Here is a 20,009-nt window from a genome sequence, read left to right as displayed (position 1 = left end):
CCTGATGACAACAGTCGCGGGACATGCAGCCAGCTGCAGATCTTGGGATACCCTGTTAAAGAGCTTGAGCTAGATCTACTCAGGATCAACCGAGATACTCAGCATTTCAAAGACATGGGTTTTAGTGAGTGGTAGCTGCTAAGGCAGAGAGTAGCTGGGGTACCACGAGGAAAGTCAAAGCGTGTAGACAGAGAGTGAAGCAGTCGCCTGTGTCCATTCCACTCAAAGATAGTTGTAATATTTTGGGGGCAATGACGGTTTGGCAAAGCAGCAGGAGCTATTTCGATATCACTACAAGTATTCGAAGTCACAGCGGCAAAGTGTAAAGTAAAGAGGATCTTAATGATTGGAGACTCGATAATTAGATGGCAGACAGAAGATTCCGCTGCTGCAAAAGGGAATCCAGGGTGGTGTATTGCACACCGATAGCCAGGTCCAGAATGGCTCAGAATGATTGCAGTATGTTCTTAAGGTGGAAAGTGAGCAGCGAGAAAAGATTATGCATGCTGGAAAAAAATCACAGAGGTAAAAATAAAAGAAGAGGAAATGCAGAGTGTTTATCGAGGGCTTTGGAAAAAAATGTTAAAAACCAGAACCTCGTCGGTGGTACTCTCCAGAATTCATGCATTGTCAAGTGTAGTTATGGTAAGGCCAGACTTATATCACAAGTGAATGCTTGTCTCTTGATTTGGCGCAGGAGTTAGGAGTTCAGATTTTTAAATCATTGGGATCGTTTCTGAAACAGAGTTAACCCGTTAAAGAGGAACGGGTTGCAGCTGAATTGGAGTGGGACCAATATCTTGGTGGCTAGGATTAGTGGTGCTGCAAAATCGTATAATCCAGATTCGTATTGGAATTGAATCCTTAACAGCAGGTAGCGAAGTGCGAGGCTGTAAGGAGATACAGTAATTAGACATAGTAAGTTGAAGTGATGGGTTAGAATAGAACAAGACATGGAGTAAAGAATGCCTGTTCTTTAATTTATTTTTCTTTAATGCAAGAGTATTGACAGTTAAGGCTGAGGGACTCAGGTCGTGGACAGATACGTGGGACGGAGATGTCATAGCCATTACAGAAACATGGTTCTGGGAGGGACTTTCATATCCGCCACAGATTCACCTGCACCTCCACACATATCATCTATTGCATCCTCTGCACCCGATGTGGCCTCCTCTATATTGGGGAGACAGGCCGGCTACTTGCGGAGCGTTTCAGAGAACACCTCTGGGACACCCAGACCAACCAACCCAACCACGCTGTAGCTCAACATTTCAATTCCCCCTCCCACTCCACCAAGGATATGCAGGTCTTTGGACTCCTCCATCGTCAGACCACAACAAAACGACGGTTGGAGGAAGAACGCCTCATCTTCCGGCTAGGAACCCTCCAACCACAAGGGATGAACTCGGATTTCACCAGTTTCCTCATTTCCCCTCCCCCCACCCTGTCTCAGTCAAATCCATCAAATTCAGCACCGCCTTCCTAACCTGAGATCTTCTTCCCGACCTCTCCGCCCCCACCCCAGTCTGACCTATCACCCTCACCTTGACCTCTTTCCACCTATCACATTTCCGACGCCCCTCCCCCACGTCCCTCCTCCCTACCTTTTATCTTAGCCTGCTGGACAAACTTTCCTCATTCCTGAAGAAGGGCTTATGCCCGAAACGTCGATTCTCCTGTTCCCTGGATGCTGCCTGACCTGCTGCGCCTTTCCAGCAACACATTTCCAGCTCTGGGAGGGATAGTACTGGAAGCTGCATGTGCCAAGTTATAGCTGCTTGAGGTGAACAGAGGATGCACAGGATGTGGAAGGAAACTGCTGGGAATAAACAAACTCGAAATGCGCAGTTTATTCAAGTAACAGCTACTGTGGATCCGTGATAATTATGCACTGGTCAGGTGGAAGAAAGTTGTCAAGCACAGGAGCCGTAGTTTACGAAGGAAGTTGAACCTGTTGTCAAAAGGAAGAAGGAGGCTGACGTTAGGATTAGATGTAATGGTTCAGTTGGGGCGCTTTAGAGTTTCAAATTAGCCAGGGAAGACCGAAGGAATGAACTAAAAAGAAACAGGAGTGGAGATGAGAAGTAATTGGCGGATAGGATCAAGAAAAACGCTAACATTTCCGTTAATATATCAGTAACAATGAAATAATTAGAGTACGATTAGGTCCAAAAAGCATAGCAGTGAGAAATTGTTAATGGAGTCGTAGGAGATAGCAGCAACGCGAAATGAATACTTTTTATCAGTATTCACTCTAGAAAAAGACAATACGGTCGAGAGAACACAGGCTACTAGAATAGATGGGAAGGAGGTGCATAAGGAGGAGCAGTTAGCAATTCTGGAAAATGTCAAAATAGATAATAACCTGGTCCAGATTAGATATATCTTCAGATTATCTGGGAAGCCCGGGCGGAGATTGCCAATCTAAATACTGCCATTGCCTACGGGAATAGTGCTAGACGACTGGAGGAAAGCAAATGTTGCTCCCTTGTTCAAGAAGGGGAGGAGGGACACCCCTGCAGTTTATAGATCTGTTGGCCTTACTTTGGTTGTGGGTAAGGTTTTGAAAAGGGTGATAAGATATTAGATTTAGAATCATCTGGAAAGGAGTAAGTTCATTAGGGACAGCCAACACGGTTTTCCGAAGGGGAACTCGAACGTCACAACATTTATTGAGTCATTTGAGAAGGTGACCAAAAAGTTGGATGAGTGTAAAATGATTGATCTTTGTATGGATTTCAGTAAGTCATTTGATAAGGTTCCCCACAGAAGGCTGTCACACAAAATACAGAGGCGTGGGATTGAGGGAGATTTAGCAGTTTGGATGAGAAATCGGCCAGCTGTAAGAAGACAGAGTGGTAACTGATGGAAAATGTTCATCCAGGAATTCAGTTACGCGTGGGGGACCGGAAGGATCTGTTGTGGGCCGACTGTCGTTACTCATTTTTTTTTCAAAACGACATGGATGTGGGCATGGAAGGATGGGTGTGTAAATTTGCAGATGACATCATGGTCGGTAGCGTTGTGGATTGTGAAGAAGAATGTTGTAGACTGCAGGGAGACGTAAATATACTGCAGTGGTGGCAAATGGCCTTTAATGCGGAAAAGTGTGAGATGGTTCACTTTGGAATGTTTAACAGCAATGCAGAGAACTGGGCGATTCTTAATATTCTTGTTGGCATAGGTAAGAAGAAAATCTCGGTACCCAGCTACACAGATTCTTGAAAGTTGACCCCCTGGTTAATAGGGCTGTGAAGGAGGCGGACAGTCTGTTAACTTTTCTTACTGGGGAAATTGAGTAATGGAATCATGAGATCATGAGCAGCTGGATAAAACTCTGGTGCGATCACATTTGGAGTATTGTGTCCAGTTCAGGTCACCGCATTATAGGAAGGTTCTGGAAGCTTTGGAAAGGGTTCAGAGGAGATTTAATGGGATGCTGCGTGTTATGGAGGGAAGGTGTAACGAGGAATCCTTGCGAGATTTGAGGCGGTTGCCAATGGAGAAAAGTAGGTGGAGAGGTGATCTAATTGATACAATTAAGATAATCACATGGTTAGATAAGGTGAACAGTCTTTATTCTTCGGAAGGCAATGACTAGCACGAGGGCACAAAGCTTTAATCTAAGGGATCATAGATATAGGACAGATGTCAGTGGTAGTTGCTTTAAACAGAAAATAGTCGAGGGGTGGAACGCATTGCCTGCAACAGGAGTACACTCACCAACTTTAATGGCATTAAAATGTTTTTCTGAGTAGACATAATGCACGAGAGTGTGTCGGGTAAATGGGCATCAGAATAGTTCCAGAGGTCGGCTCATCATCGAGGTTCGAATGGCCTGTACTACGCTGTCATGTTGCATGTTCTATGTTCTACGGTCCACAAGTTTATGTTCTGAAGTCGGAAGGCGCATTTTGGTGAAAGAGGTCCGCAGCTTTTCAGCAGTTGATTTGAGTTGTTTGTTTGCAAGCAACAGAATCTCCAGTGTGTGGGGGACCATCAGAAGTGACTTACCTCGAATTGCAGGACTACATTTTCCTTTGTGTAAAAGGGCATTTTGGCAAGGTTAGGCAACACTGGATGACTGGAGCCTTTGAACAGAAAGTTGAAGGATGAATCACTCAGTTTTACAGAATGTGGTGCTGGAAAAGCACGACTGTTCAGACAAAATATGAGCAGCAAGAGAATCGATGTTTCGAGCACAAGCTCTTCATCCGAAATACATCTTGGAAAGTGAGAAATGCTGTCAGAAATTGTAGCAGCAGAACTTGATCCGCTGGGAAAACTGGTCGACCAGTTGCAAATAGAGTTTAACATAGATAACTGTGATATCAGGCATTTTGGAAAGTCAAGTAAAGGTCCGTCTTTCATGGTGAGTGGTGAGGCATTAAGGAGTGCATTGGAACAGACGGATTCTGGAGTTCAGGTTCTGTGAAAGTGGAAACACAGGTAAAAGGGCAGTGAAGAAGGCTTTTGGTACATTTTGGTACCGTCATGGCAATGAATGTAGCATCTCAGCCGTTGTGTTGCAATTGTGAGGTTTCACGTTATTGATTTTTTTCTTCTGATTTTGTTACTTTGCTAAAAGAAGTATGTCCTTAAACTTGAAAGAGTGCCACAGGAATTCAAAAGGATGTTTGCAGGACGTAATGATCTGAGTTACAGGGAGACAATGGACAAGCTCGTACTTCTACCTTTGCAGCGCAGGTGAAATTGGGAGACCTTAAAGAGATATGTATGATGAGAGGAATGGATAGAGAGAGGCATGGATAGGGTGAATGCATTCATTCCTTTTTCACAGGTTTGGCGAATCGAGGACTCGAGGACACCTCTTTTAGATTCGAGGAGAAAGAATAAATGGAACCGAGAGAGCAAGGCTTTTACGTGACGAGTGTTACACCTATCACATAAGTTGCCAGCAAAAGCGGTTGAGGCAGTTACATTGAAAAAATTTGAAAGGTGTTTCGTCAAATGCATGGGCAGGAAAGGAATTGAAGAGTATGTGCCATGTGCTGTGAAATGGATTTAGCGTGGACGGACACTTTGTTCGGCATGGTCATTTGTGGGCCGAATGGGCTGTCTCTGTGCTGTGTGACTGTATGACTGTATGAAGCAACATTCTGTGAAGCATTTTTGTAACTGAAATTCACCGGAAGATTCTGTAACGGTTAAAGGTGGATAACTCCCCAAGACGTGATCAGGTGTAAACGAGAACTCTGTAGGAACCGAGAGAAGTGATTGCGGGGGCTCTTACTGAGATGTTTGTATCATCGATAGTCACAGGTGAGGTGCCGGAAGACTGGAGGTTGGCAAACGTGGTGCCCCTGTTTAAGAAGGGCGGTAAAGACAAGCCAGGGAAGTGTAAACGGGTGAGCCTGACCTCGGCGGTGGACAATTTGTTGGAGGGAATCCTGACGGACAGGATGTACATGTATTTGGAAAGGCAAGGACTGATTAGGGAGAGTCCACATGTCTTTGTGCGTAGGAAATTATGTCTCACAGACATGACTGAGTTTGTTGAAGAAGATTGATGAGGGCAGAGAGTAGATGTGATCTATATGGACTTCAGTAAGTCGTTCGACAAGGTTCCCCATGGGAGACTGATTAGCAAGGTTAGATCTCATGGAATACAAGGAGAAGTAGCCATTTGGATATAGAACTGGCTCAAACATAGAAGTTGGTGATGGAAGGTTGATTTTTCAGACTGGAAGCCTGTGACCAAAGGAGTGCCACAAGTATCGGTGCTGGGCACTCTACATTTTGTCATTTAAATAAATGATTTGGATGCGAGCATAAGAGGCACAGTGCGTAAGTTTCCAGATGACACCAAAATTAGAGGTGTCGTGGACAGCGAAGAGGGTTACCTCAGATTACAACAAGATCTGGACCAGATGGGGCCAATGGGCTGAGAAGTGGCAGATGGAGTTTAATTCAGATAAATGCGAGGTGCTGCATTTTGGGAAAGCAAATCTTAGTAGGACATATACACTTAATGACAAGGTCTTAGGGAGTGTTGCTGATCAAAGAGACCTTGCAGTGCAGGTTCATAGCTCCTTGAAAGTGGAGTCGCAGGTTGCTAGGATAGTGAAGAAGGCGTTTGGTGTGCATTCCTTTATAGGTCAGAGTATTGAGTACAGGATTTGGGGGGTCATGTTGCGGCTGTACAGGACATTGGTTAGGCCGCTGTTGGAATATTGCGTGAAATTCTGGTCTCCTAACTGTTGTGAAACTTGAAAGGGTTCAGAAAAGATTTACAAGGATGTTGCCAGAGTTGGAGGATCTGATCTATAGGGAGAGGTTGAACAGGCTGGGGCTGTTTTCCATGGAGCGTCAGAGGCTGAGGGGTGACCTTACAGAGGTTTACATAATTATGAGGGGCATGGATAGGATAAATAGGCAAAGTCTTTTCCCTGGGGTCGGCGAGTCCAGAACTAGAGGGCATAGTTTTAAGGTGAGAGGGGAAAGATATAAAAGAGACCTAAGGGTGAACTTTTTCACGCAGAGGGTGGTACGTGTATGGAATGAGCTGCCAGAGGATGTGATGGAGGCTGGTACAATTGCAACATTTACGAGGAATTTGGATGGGTATATGAATAGGAAGTGTTTGGAGGGATATGGGCCGGGCGTTCGCAGGTGGAACTAAATTGGGTTGGGATAACTGGTCGGCATGGACGGGTTGGACCGAAGGGTCTGTTTCCATGCTGTACATCTCTATGAATCTATGACTCTATATACGACGTTCTCCAGAACATTCCATAACCGATACCCAATCGGATCATTCTCTAACTGTCTTTATTTGTAAACTGTTGGACGTTCACTGATTGAACAAAATATAAGATGTGGAAGGCAGGTGTCTCCTTCCAGAGAGAAGAAGACACTACTCGAAGATCCCTCAGACATTTATGACAGTGAATACGTTTTCTTTGTTTACATTTCTTAATGGCCGAGGATCAAAGACCATTTAGACTAAAGTACAGAACTGAGAAACCTCGCGTTGTCTTTGAGGGAGTAACAGAACATTCTTCAGAATGGCAACGTTTACCACATTTATATTCGGAACCTTAAATAAGTACTCGAGAGTGCTTGAGTGTGTGGTAATGCTTTGTAAATCATCTGATCTCATGGAGGTGTGACTGTGTGTTTGCGGAATGAAGGTTTCTTGTGTTTTAAATCGCATTTCTGTTTATCAGAGCTTCCCATTGTTGTTTTCGGTCCAGTTATTTCAATTAGTCCCAGCATACAGTTTTATCTGCGAAAATTTCATTGGATCCTCAATCAACCTGGTAACATTGCCTCCAGACCGAAGGTTAATTTGTTTGTTTTCTTTCCTCACAGTTAGCATCCTGACGATCTATGTCCTGCTTTACAAAGATTGTGGATTGTCTCCATGTGTCAGACGTTATCTAGGGGCGATGGCAGTGGCAGACCTACTGTGCATTATCATCGATTTGATGTTGAGACACATTCCCATAGTTTATAAAGAAGATTTTTATTTCTTGAGGTCCATGCCTGTATGCAATATCCACGCCGTCCTGCTTTATGCAGCCACCGACTGTTCTGTATGGTTCACAGTCGCTTTCACCTTTGATCGATTTGTGGCCATTTGTTGCCTGAAGCTGAAAACTAAGTACTGCAGTAAGAAAATGGCGCTGTGGTTCTTGGAACTGTGTCTGTACTGAGCTGTTTAAATAACATTTTCTGGTATTTTATGGTCACAAATCGGTATCTACTGGGGAATGACCCCCGATTTTGTCTTGTAGCACGAGCTGTTGTTTACTCCCGTGCCTGGGCAATTATTGAATTCCTCCATTACAGTCTAACTCCGACTCTCCCATTTGTCTTGATTTTGCTGTTCAATGTTTTCACCGTCAGACACATTTTACTGACTAGCACAGGTCGCATGAGACTCCGGACTCAAACCAAAGGCAATGGTCAGTGTGACACAGAAATGCGTAATCGAAAAAAAATCCATAATTTTATTGTTTGTGAACTCAGCCAATTTCATTGTGTTATGGTCAATGTTAATGGTGTACTCCAAATGGTGGTGCTTGTGGAATTTGGAGTATAAGACTGTGCATCTCCATGTCCTTGTGCGGGAATTGGGCTTCATGCTGCAGCTCCTCAGTTGCTGCACAAACACAGTGATTTATGCCGTGACCCAGATTAAGTTCAACCAGCATCTGAAGAATATCTTTACCCAAATTAATCGATCAATCAAGTTCAATTGTTAATCAATCCTCCAAACTTTTCTCATTCCAGTTCAAAGTTTCATCAATGAAGCAGCTACTGCGATTTTAACAGACTGAAAGTTTTGTTTGTTTATCAAGACCTATCTCACAGGGCCATACAGGGACACATTTGAATGCTTCGCTCCACTCCGTAGCGAGATAGAAAAGGCACTATTCTGTTCACAGTGTCTATAATTACAATTTGTAAATAACAATTGAAAAATCATTAAATTGTGTCAAGCAGCAAAGCACAATATATTGTTGTTTTACTTTCTATAGAATAAGCTAAGCTGGAGAATGGCAGATTTTGTCCCAGGGAAAGGGAAGAGACTGATCTCTGGAGTTTTGCTGACGTCACTATACCTTTATTTTCACCTCTATTGATGTGGGTCATTCTCCATTCTGCCTCATTCTGTGTCCTTCTTGCACTCTATCTGCATACCAATTTCCCTCGCTCCCAGTTCGCTCCAGTTTGCCTTTCCTTCCATGGGAATGGTTTTACAAGCCGTTAGTAGGGGAACAGGCAAGGGACCAGTCCACAGGCCATTCGTACGAGGTTAGGCTAGTGATGCATGCACAGCCGTTGTTAGAAGAAAAGAGTAGAGATGTGGTCACATTCTGTTGCAAGGAGAACAGAATGGCTATGAGTTCAAAAGTTTTTTTTTCTGGGACATCCTGTTAATGATTGGTTCATAGTCGGTTCCGAGGTGATACCAGCAGGGTTGGGTTCACAGCCTGTTGCGACCAGAACAGACTCAGATAGGTTCAAAGTCTCTTGGTCGTGGAACTGAGAGGCGATGAGTTAACAAAGTGTCGATAGGTTCACAGGATGTTGGCTGGAGAACAGAGTATGGATGGATTGCCAGGCTGCTCCTTGGAGAACAGACTGGAGATGTGATCACGGTCAGTTGCTAGGAGAACAGAGTGGCTATGAATTGAAAAGTATTTGCAAGGATGTCCTGCTAATGATGTATTCACAGGCCATTGCAAGGTGATGCCACTGTGTTTTGGATTCACAGGACTTTGGCAGAGGTGCAGAGTGAGGATGCATTACCAGGCTGTTGCTAACAGAACAGAGTGAGGATGGGTCCCAGGAAAATGTTCAAACAACAAATCGTCGATGCATTCACAGGCCAATGTTGGTGTACAGAATGACGATGGGTTCAACGCTTGTTGCAAGGAGATCAGATTGTGGTCGTGTTCAGAGGCTTTTGCTCGGAAAATGGAGTGGGGACGGTATCAAGAGGCTGTTATTTGGGGAATGGAGTGTGGATGAGGTCACAGGCTGAAGCAAAAGATCAAACATCTACTACCACTCTTTGTCTTTTGCTGGCAATTCAATGTTATATCCATTTGCCATATCCTCATGGATGCCAGGAGTTTTAAAGCTATTCAACAACCGACATGTGGTACGTTGGGAAAGGCCTTGCTGAAGACCATCTAAACGTTATCTACCACATTTCCTTCATCCACTTTCTTGACCACCCTTTCAAGAAACTGAATCAAAATATTGAGTCACACTTTCCCATGCACATTTATGTTCTTGCCTTCACAGATGCCATTTGATCTTGAGTCTCGGAATCCCTTTGAACAACTTACACAAAATTGACTTTAGGGTCACCGGTCTGTAGCTCCCAGGCATTAAATCCTGGCGTATCCTTGGTCAGGATTGAGGGATTTATCTGCCTTAATGCGCTTTAAGAGATCCAGCACCTGGAGATGGATAAGCTGGAGGTGATATGCAGAAAAGAAATGTTGTATGAGGTGGATATTACACAGAAAAGGAGGATTGTAGGGCTTCATGTTTTATGGGAGGTTAGGGAGGAAATTGTGGGCTATCAGAGGAGATAAGTGTGCCTTCTATTGGCACGATGAAGTGACAGTACAGTGGCTAATTTTTTAGCCATTATTTAGGAACGGCTGCAGGAAAATGCCAGGGAACGAAAGACTGGTGAGCCTCATGTCCGTGGTGTACATGTTTCCGTATAATATTCTGAGAGGGATTGGATACAGTCCGAGATAGGAAGGATTTCAGAGGTAGTATTGTTACTGTGGTTGCTTGATTATAGGCAGCATGGTTTTGTGCAGGGAAGATCATGTCTTACAAACGTGATAAAATGTTCTGAAGAGTTGACAAAATTGATTGATAATGGAAGGTTTGTAGATGTCATATACATGGGAATTAGTAAGACATTTGATAAGTTCACCATAGTAGACTGATAAAGAAAGTGAAGTCACATTGGGTCGGGTGTTCTAGCTTGATGGATAGACAACTGGTTGAGCAACAGGAGGCAGAGAGTCGTAGTAGACGTCAAAGTCTTAAAATGGAGACCTGTGACCAGTGGTGTCCCACAGGTGTCCGTGCTGGGACCACTATGGTTTGTGAAATACATACGTTATTTGGAAAAAGTTGCAGTTTGCTTCATTAGCAAGTTTGCAGGTGATATTAAGATTGATAGAGTAGCAGATAGTGAAGGGGACACTCGGAGAATCAGCAGAATATTGATAGACTGGGAAGTTGAGCAGAGAAATGGCAGCTAAGTTCAATCTGGTCAAATGTGAGGTGATGCATTTTGGAACATGTAATTCAAGGGCGAACTATGCAGTAAATTCAAAAGTCCTGGGGAAAATTGATGTACAGTGATCTGGGAATTTACTTAAACTGTCCCCTAAAGGTGACAACGTATGTCAGTGAAATGGTCTGGAAGGTATAAACCATGCTTTCCTTTATCGGACGAGATTTTTGAGTGCAAGTGCTGGCAGTTCATGTGACAGTCACAGAAGTCTTTGTTTCGGCCACATTTGGAGCACGACGAACAGCTCTGGTCGCGCCATCACCAAAAGGATGTGGATGCTCTGGAGATGGTCCAGAGGAGGTTCCCCAGGATGTTGCATGGTATGGAGGGTGCCAGGTATGCGATGAGGTTGAGGAGATTAGTAGTACTTACATTGGGTAAGAAGGGGGTTGAGCGGGACCTGATTGAGGCCAGCAAAATCATGAGAAGTGTAGACAGAGAGAATAGCAAGAAAATGTATTTTCCCAGAGTAGAGGACTCAATTACAAGGCGTCATGATTTCAATATGAAAATGAAAAAGGTTAGGGAAAAAATTCGGGGAAGGTTCTTCACACAGAGACTGTAGGTGCTTGGAATGCGTTGACAGAGGAGGTGGTAGTGGAAGGAAACATCGCGTCATTTAAGGTGTATCTAAGCAGATACATGAATGGGCAGGGAGCAAACGGATTTAGATCCTTAGATAATAGGCGGTAGGTTTAGATAGAGGATCTGGATCAGCGCAGTCTTCGAAGGCCGAAGTGCTTGTTCCTAAGCTGTCAGGTTATTTTTTTCTTTGTTCTTTGTTTTATCAGGTTCTCACTGTGACGAATATTTGCACAGAATTGTTCCAACTGATATTGGCAAACTACTTACAATCACTCACGCGTGCTTCCTCGTCTTTCTAACATTCACTCTGAAATGGAGAAAGCTGCTGAATCAGGAAGTCTGTGCAAGAGAAATAGATGCATTTATTGACAACAACTGAAACCTATCAATCAGGAATAACACGATACTGTGGTCCATGTTCAAGCAAGATTTTACGCTTCGGCACACAGTTGTGTGGAGATAAGTGATTCCAGTTCATGAGCTCTCGCAGCAGTACTCAGGAAACAGTGAGGTCTTCCATTGGGATGGCCCCACGGGAACTGCTCTAAGACCATTGTCGTGGTCAATTGTATTATCAGGAATATGGTCAAGGATTTCACATAAAGCCGGGCAGGCTACAGTCGAAGGGAAATTTCCAAACTCAAAACGGCAGCATTGTGGTTGCAATGGTTAGCGCTACTGCATCTAAACATAAGAGAACTGATTTTGATTCCAGCCTTGGCCAACTGTCTGAGTGGTGTTTGCACACCCTTCAGTATCTGCCTGGGGTTCTGTCAGGCGCTCAGGTTTCCTACAAAGTTCTAAAGCCAAGCAGACTAAGTGGATTGGCCATGCTAACTTACCCCGCAATTGTACAAAGATGTACAGCTTAGGTGGATTTGCTCGAGTTGTGTTACATGGATAGGATGGGTTAGAGGGTCAGAACAGATTTGTTGGGCTGAAATATCCTTCTTCTGTTCTGAAGGAATTTTATAAAAAGAGACTTGTGAATCATCGCGACTGAACAGTGATCTTGCAAAAGGCAGCCTAAAGGTCTAAAATTGCATATCAGCATATAAGTTGAATTTAGAACATAGAACATCGAACAGTACAGCACAGAACAGGCTCTTCAGCACACGATGTTGTGCTGACCATTTATCCGCATGTAATGTAAACCTAATGTACGAACCCTCAAATTTCGGTGACCATATGCATGTCTAGCTATCACTTAAATATCCCCAATGACCTCACTTCCACAACTGCTGCTGGCAACGCATTTCATTCTCTCACAACTCTCTGCGTAAAGAACCCGCCTCTGACATCCCCTCTAATCTTTCCGCCAAACAGCTTAAAACTATGACCCCTCGTGTTAACAATTTCTGCCCTGGAAAAAAGTCTCTGGCTATCAACTCTATATATGCCTCTCATTATCTTGTACACCTCAGTTAGGTCCCCTCTCTCCTTCATTTCTGTGATGAAAAAAGTCTGAGATCAAACAACCTCTCTTCGTAAGATAAGTCCTCCATTCCAGGCAGCATCGAGGTAAACAACCTCTGAACCCTCTCCAAAGCATCTACATATTTCGTATAATAGGGCGACCAGAACTGGACACAGTATTCCAAGTGCGGTCTTACCAAAGTTTTATAGAGCTGCAACAAGATCTCACGGTTCTTAAACTCAATCTCCCTATTAATGAAAGCCAAAACATAATATGCTTTCTCAACAACCCTGTCCACATGGTTGGCAAGTTTAAGGGATCTATGTACCTGCACACCAATATCCCGCTGTTCCTCCACACTGCCAAGAATCCTGTCTTTAATCCTGTACTCAACTTTCAAGTTCGACCTTCCAAATTGCATCACCTCGCAATTATCCAGGTTGAACTCCATCTGCCACCTCTCAGCCTATCTCTGCATCCTGTCAATGTCCCGCTGCAGCCTACAACAGTCAACTATACTGTCAACGACACCTCCAATCTTTGTGTCGTCTGAAAACCTCATACACATTTTTCAATCTTCTCATCCAAGTCATTAACAAACATTGCAAAGAGTAGAGGCCCGAGAACAGAGTCCTGTGGAACACGACTCACCACTGACTTCCAGGCAGAATACTTTCTTCCACTACCACTCGATGTCTTCTGTCGACCAGGTAAAAACAATGACTGCAGATACAAGAAACCAGATTCTGGATTAGCGGTGCTGGAAGAGCACAGTAGTTCATGCAGCATCCGATGCTGCCTGAACTGCTGTGCTCTTCCAGCACCACTAATCCAGAGTCTTCTGTCGACCAGCCTATTCTGTATTCGGACAGATAAATTTCCCGGTATCCCATTCCTCCTGACCTTCTGAACAAGCCTACCCTGGGGAACCTTATCAAATGCCTTGCTGTAGTCCACATACACCACATCCACCGCTCGACCATCATCAACCTGAGTTGTAACATCCTCAAAGAATTGAATAAGATTGGTGAGGCATGACCTGCCCCTCACAATGCCGCGTTGACTGCATTTAGTCAAGCCATGCACTTCCAGATGATCATCAATCCTATCCCTCAGAATCCTTTCCAACACCGTGTAGACGACAGATGTGAGACTGACTGGTCTGTAATTGCCGGTGATTTCCCTATTTCCTTTCTTGAAGAGAGGAATTACATTTGCCTCCCTCCAGTCCTCTGGTCCGACTCCCGTGGAGAGCGAGGATGCAAAGATCTTTGTAAGTGGCGAAGCAATCAGATTTCTCGCTTTCCAAAGCAGCCGAGGACAAATCCGGTCTGGCCCTGACGACTTGTCAATCTTAACGTTTGTCAACATTTTCAGCACATCAGCTTCGCAATCTCTATCTGTTCCAGCATGCTTACCTGCTCCTCAATGGTTTCATTCACTACAAGGTCCTTTTCTTTAGTAAAGACTGAAGCAAAAACATGACTTAGGGTTTCCCTACCTCCTCAGACTCTACACACAAGTTCCCTATGCTATCCCAGATCGACCATACTCTTTCTTTGATCTTTCTCTTATTCCTCACATACGTGAGGACAGCACGTGGTTGGTTTTTCTTTTTAATGAAGCGTTATTTACGTGAATGTGCAGAACACGTAAAATAGAATAGATTAGTTACACAGAGAGAAAATGATACAAATCACCACCGCGGAGATAGGGTAACAGAGTGATCAACAATGGACATCAATAATCTAGATGATGCCAACTAGCGGAAAGACAGAGACGGTGGGAAAGTTGTAGGCATAACGGTGCTTTTTAGAGGGATAAAGGCGATGATAATAAACTACTTGAACTTCAAAATCTTGGCATTGATTCAGAATAAATGGAAGGTGGTGTGAAGAGGGAGTAGTTTATACGCTTCCTTACAGCGATTGGATTTTGGAAAGTAATCAGGAAAGGCAAACAGTATATCACGTAAGAATACAGCAGATCTGATACTATCTGTAGGCCAATAATTGTTGAGATGTACAAACCTCGTGTACTCTGGGGGAATAACACGAGCAACATCGCTATAGCAGATACATTTGCGTCGTGTTTTTGCCAGTGGTTCTGAGAAGGACATTTTGTGCACCTAACTCGTGGTACAAAGCAATATTGAATCCCTACAGTGTGAAAACAAGCCACTTGGATCACGAAATCCAAACTACGATCAAAACAGTAAGCCACCCGACTCCATTCTCGTGCTCATCAACATTTATCCCTCAACACTGCACATAAACTACACGCCACTGAAATACATGGCCAACTTAAGCGATGTAGCTGTTCATTTAAAAGTTAGGTTGTCCATGGATTTCTTTCAGAGACGTTGCAAACGATACAGGGTTCCAAAACTTCTAATGCCGTATGGATTATAGGGCCAATTCATTCACAGTTTTTAGATAATGCCTCACATAGATGGCTTTCAATTAAAAAATAAACACTTCTCGAAGTAAAGGGGTGTGGGCTGATCTTCCAAGCTCAGCTATAATTTTTTTTTTTGCTTTTAATGCAGTAGAATTTGTTCAGTGAAAGAATACTTGACCATCACTGTCTCTGTCTCTGTGTCTGTCTCTGTCTCTGTTTCTGTCTCTGTCTCTCGCTTGCAACCTTGTAAGAATTTTAGTTTCATCTTGCGTTTTATGACCACAGGTGTTTAAATGGATTTTTGCAAGTATTTTGGTAACAGCATCATTAATTTGGGATAGACTGTTGGGTTTTGGATCGGTGGATATATTATTCGGTATTCTGTTTTCTGTTCATTGTGCTTAATTCAAAAATCTAGTAAACGAATTCTGTTTTGCTTAAAAGGAAGTAGTTTTACCAGTTGATTCTCTCCTGGAATATTCACTGTACATTGCTTAAAACAAATGCAAAATTAAGATCTGGCAATTTCCTTCTTGAAATGTTTTGAGGGATCTGGCCTGGTATGTAACAAATTGGGGGCTGTTTGCTGGACTTTGTAAATCAAATCTGGGATTTGAGTTGTTGGAATCGAAGGCAGCGAGTGGTTCGTGTTAATGTTTTTAATCCGAGTTAAGATTTGGTTGGTTTAAACACTGCCTGGTGTGGCACTGTTTCTGTCAGTCACAAAGAGTTTTCTGGGGGTGAAAGAAGTGACATTATGGTTTTACAAATTGTGGTTATTATCAAGTTGAGGGATTTAGCTGACTAAGTGTATCCCATAACATTGTGGGAAGTACAGGACGAAATTGTAGGGCTACTTGCAGAAACATGTGTGTAATCTATAAATATGTGTAATATGCCATATAGCAGGACTGTAACTAATATTATGCCATTGTTGAAGAAGAGATGTTGGGAGAATCTTGGAGAAAACGGGAGAAGCTCAAGAACTACAAACCGATGAGTCTGAATTTGGTGGTGGGGAAGTTCTTGGGTGTGTTACTGAAGGATAGCACTTGGAGAGGCACGGAATGATTATGGAATAACAACATGGCATTTTGCAACAAAAATCATGTCTGAAAAATTTCATTGAGCTTTTTGATCAAGTAAAGTAGAAGATTCGTTGAGACCAGAATAGTAGACATTGTGTACTTGGACTTAGTAAAGCCGCTGACTGGGTTCTGCATGGTAGACCCATGATAAAGTTAGATCCTGGGATTCAGGATGAGCTTTTCAATTGATTACAAAAATCACTTAGCAGGAGGAGACAGTCTGTGATGGAGGATGGTTGTTTTTGGATTGGAGGCTTGTTATCATTCAGCGGTATTTCACAAGGGTCATTGCTGGTTCTACTTTTGCTTATCGATTAGAGAAATGATTTTGACCACAAAATAGAAAGGACGTTCAGTAAGTTTACGGATGACACCAAAATTCGTGATACAGGCGATATTGAAAGTGTTCATCACAGATTGCAAATATGTGTTGGTCAACTGAGTCTGTGGGTTGAAGAGTAGCAGATAGATTTCAATTTTGATAAATGCAAAGTACTGCATTTTAGTGAAACAAACGGAGGGTATCTTAAGCAATTAAACGTGCAGCGTGTTGGAGAATAGAGAGAAATCAAATACGAGTGACCTAATTTGATTAAGTTTATCTTATAGGTAGACATGCTTTTAATATGCCTTACTTCATTGCTCAGACCGTTGATTACTGGAGTTGGGACATGATGTTGAGGTTATACAGGATATTTGTGAGGCAGAAGAGATTGAGTACAAAGGAGAAGCTGGATGGACTGGGATTTCTTTCACATTTATAACAGAGTTGGATAATCTGTAGATTGGTAAAAGGATCGATTTACTGGAGAAGTTAGAAGGCAGGAGAATGGATTGGAGAAACATGTCAATCATGATCAAATTGAAGAACAGATTTATTAGGGATAGTAAACTTGGCCTTTTTCGTGGGAAATAATGTTGATTGAGTTTTTTGTTGGAGTAACGAAGAGAACTGATGGGGGAAGGATGGTGGACGTGATCTACATGGATTTCAGTAAGGCGTTTGACAAGATTCCACACGATAGACCAGTTAGCAACATGACGTCACATGGAATTCAGAGACAACTATCTATTTGGATACAGAACTAGCTCGAAGGGAGAAGACAGAGGGTGGTAATTGCCTTTGGGATTGGATGCCAGTGAACAGTCGTGTGTCGCAAGGATCGGTGCTAGGTCCACTGCTTTTCATCATTTACGCAAAGGATTTGGCTATAAACGTAGTTTATGTATAGATACTAACATATCTTTGGTATAAATGTACCGCACAAAATTGTATGTGTGTGTGTGTGTGTGTGATTGCGGAGGGAATGTGTATGTGTCTGTTCGAAATTATATGTGTATGTGCGTGAGTAACAAAGGGTATAAGTCTTTGAGAGGGTGTGTGTTTTAGTGTGAATGCAGGAGGTTTGTATGTGTCAGCAGACAGCATTTGCACTTGCAATATCACACTTTAATTTCTTCAGAACAGCACGAATATATGAAAAATTCTCTAAATCTTATTTTAGAATTAGAATCAGTCTGAACAAAGGAGCACAGAAAGACAGACTTGAAACTCACACTTTCAATGCAATACCCGTGCTGACGTGACACCTCTTGTTTAAATTCACTTGCGATTGTAACTTTAAAAACGTTCTGAGATTTACATTTGAAAGAACTGAAACCAACATAGTCATTCTACAAAAATGAGAGACTTAATAGGCAATCCAGATATTTTTCAACATATCATTTCTGTTGCTACAATTTGTAAACATTTGCTACAAATTATGGGTCTCACAACCTTATACTCCATAACCACCTGGTGAAAGTTCAGCTCTCCGAAAGTTAGTGCTTCCAGTGCATCTACACTCTTGGTTTCTCGCTGTCTTGAAGTGAATGTCTGCATTGAATTTGGTTTCCTTACCACGAACTGAACCTGTTTTTTAGCCGAGAGATATTCTTGAATTGAAACTCCCAAGTGCTTTTGCATTCCAGGTTTCGAAAGCCTTTCCCCAGTCAGCAAACAGTCTATACCTATAGTCCGCTGAACAAAATAGGTGAACTCGAGCTTCTCAATGCAGTATTACATCTGCTACTTTTTTAGCTATTGTCCTCGCCTGTGCAAATCATTGTGCAACATTCCCGTTTCATTAATACGACATATCCCTGCACGTATCTTTGTCTAACCTGCTAACGATGTCATCAAATCCTTTGTCCAGATCATTCATGTATAACCTGAAGAGTTGTGGTACCGTCATTGACCAATTATGAACTCAACTTGTGACAGACTGCCATTCTGGAAGAGACATCCTCAGTCCAACTGTTTGCTTTCTGCCAGTCAGCCAAACATTAATCTACGACAGTACCTTACTCTTTCCTTATTTAGCAGCTTCCCATATAGGATATTATTCAAATGTCGTTTGGAAATCCAAACACATCACATCCAATGGCTTTCCTTTGTCTAACGTGTTGAATGCCTCATCAAAGAATGCTAATAGGTTCGTCAGGCATGACACTTTCACCATTCTTGATGAAGCCATGCTGATTCTTTCAGTACTCCATAATCACGTCCTCAGAATGATCTGCCAAACTATATTAAATAGAAAGCTGATTTGTTTGACATTCTTTCAGAATAATAACAAACGTTGCTTTCATTCTTGAATGGAAAGCAAAGTCCAATCGCTGTTGAGATGCTCAAGCAGTTTGGTGACTGAGTTGAACAGATGAACATTCGGTCCGCCAGTGTTATCTCTCTACGAACTCAACAGGTTCATTGAATGAGCCAACTGATTTTCACACACGGAGCACGTAAGTGTTTTCTCACCAGTGTGAAATCGCTGGTTTACTGAGACGTTTAAATCGCCTGAACTCATTCCCACAACAAAAAGCACCTGAAAGGTCTCTCATCATGTGAACATGTTGACGGGACATCAGTTCCACAGAACCTCAGTAGCACTTCCGACAGGCCAGATATTTGAAGGGTTTCTATGCAGTGCGAACACGTTGATGAAAAGTCAGTCATCAGGAACTTGTGTGGTCTGGGCATACATAAAGTGATCTCTGCAGTGTATCATCAGATTGGACGAGTGAGTGAATGCTCTCCCACATTCGGAGCAGCTGAATGATCACTTACCAGTGTGAATCTCCGAGTACTCCGTGAGGTCAGATGATTATATGAACCCAGCCGTCATGGGCATCTGAATGGTCTCTGCTCCGTTTGGTGGCATATGAGTACAGTGTACACTTTAGTGCAATTGCCACAGGCTATGCATTTAAAGTTTTCTGATCAATATGAGCAAGTTGATGCTATGTCCAGTCCCTGGATCTTTTGAAACATTTTCCATCGTCTGGACATTTGAAGTCTCTGTTCATACTGTGAACACATTGGTAGCACAGCACTTCCAGCAGTGTGGCCATTGAAATGTACTGTCCCCAGTTAGAACGAGCTGGTGTTGCAGCAGCTTTGATTAGTGACTGAATCTCCTTCCGCACACTGAGCAGGTAAGTGACCTGTTAATGATGTTACTGCGTCGATGAGCTTCCATCCCTGATGGAGAAATAAATTCCTCCCCACAATCCCCACATTGCCACAGTTTCCCCAGTTTGACTGTTTTTGTGGTTTGAGAGCTCTCATGATGTGATAATGCCTTGACAACACAGACAGCACATGTAGGATTTCCCTTCCACTGTGAAGGAGGCTTTCACCTTTTGTCCTCAAACTCTAATCACGTTCCATTTG

Source organism: Chiloscyllium plagiosum, unplaced genomic scaffold (assembly GCF_037043375.1).
Source record: "Chiloscyllium plagiosum isolate Xiang-an unplaced genomic scaffold, Cpla_swu_hap1 HiC_scaffold_44, whole genome shotgun sequence".
Lineage (NCBI taxonomy): Eukaryota > Metazoa > Chordata > Chondrichthyes > Orectolobiformes > Hemiscylliidae > Chiloscyllium > Chiloscyllium plagiosum.
The sequence above is the reverse complement of the archived record's forward strand: the minus strand, read 5'-3'. Positions refer to the sequence as shown.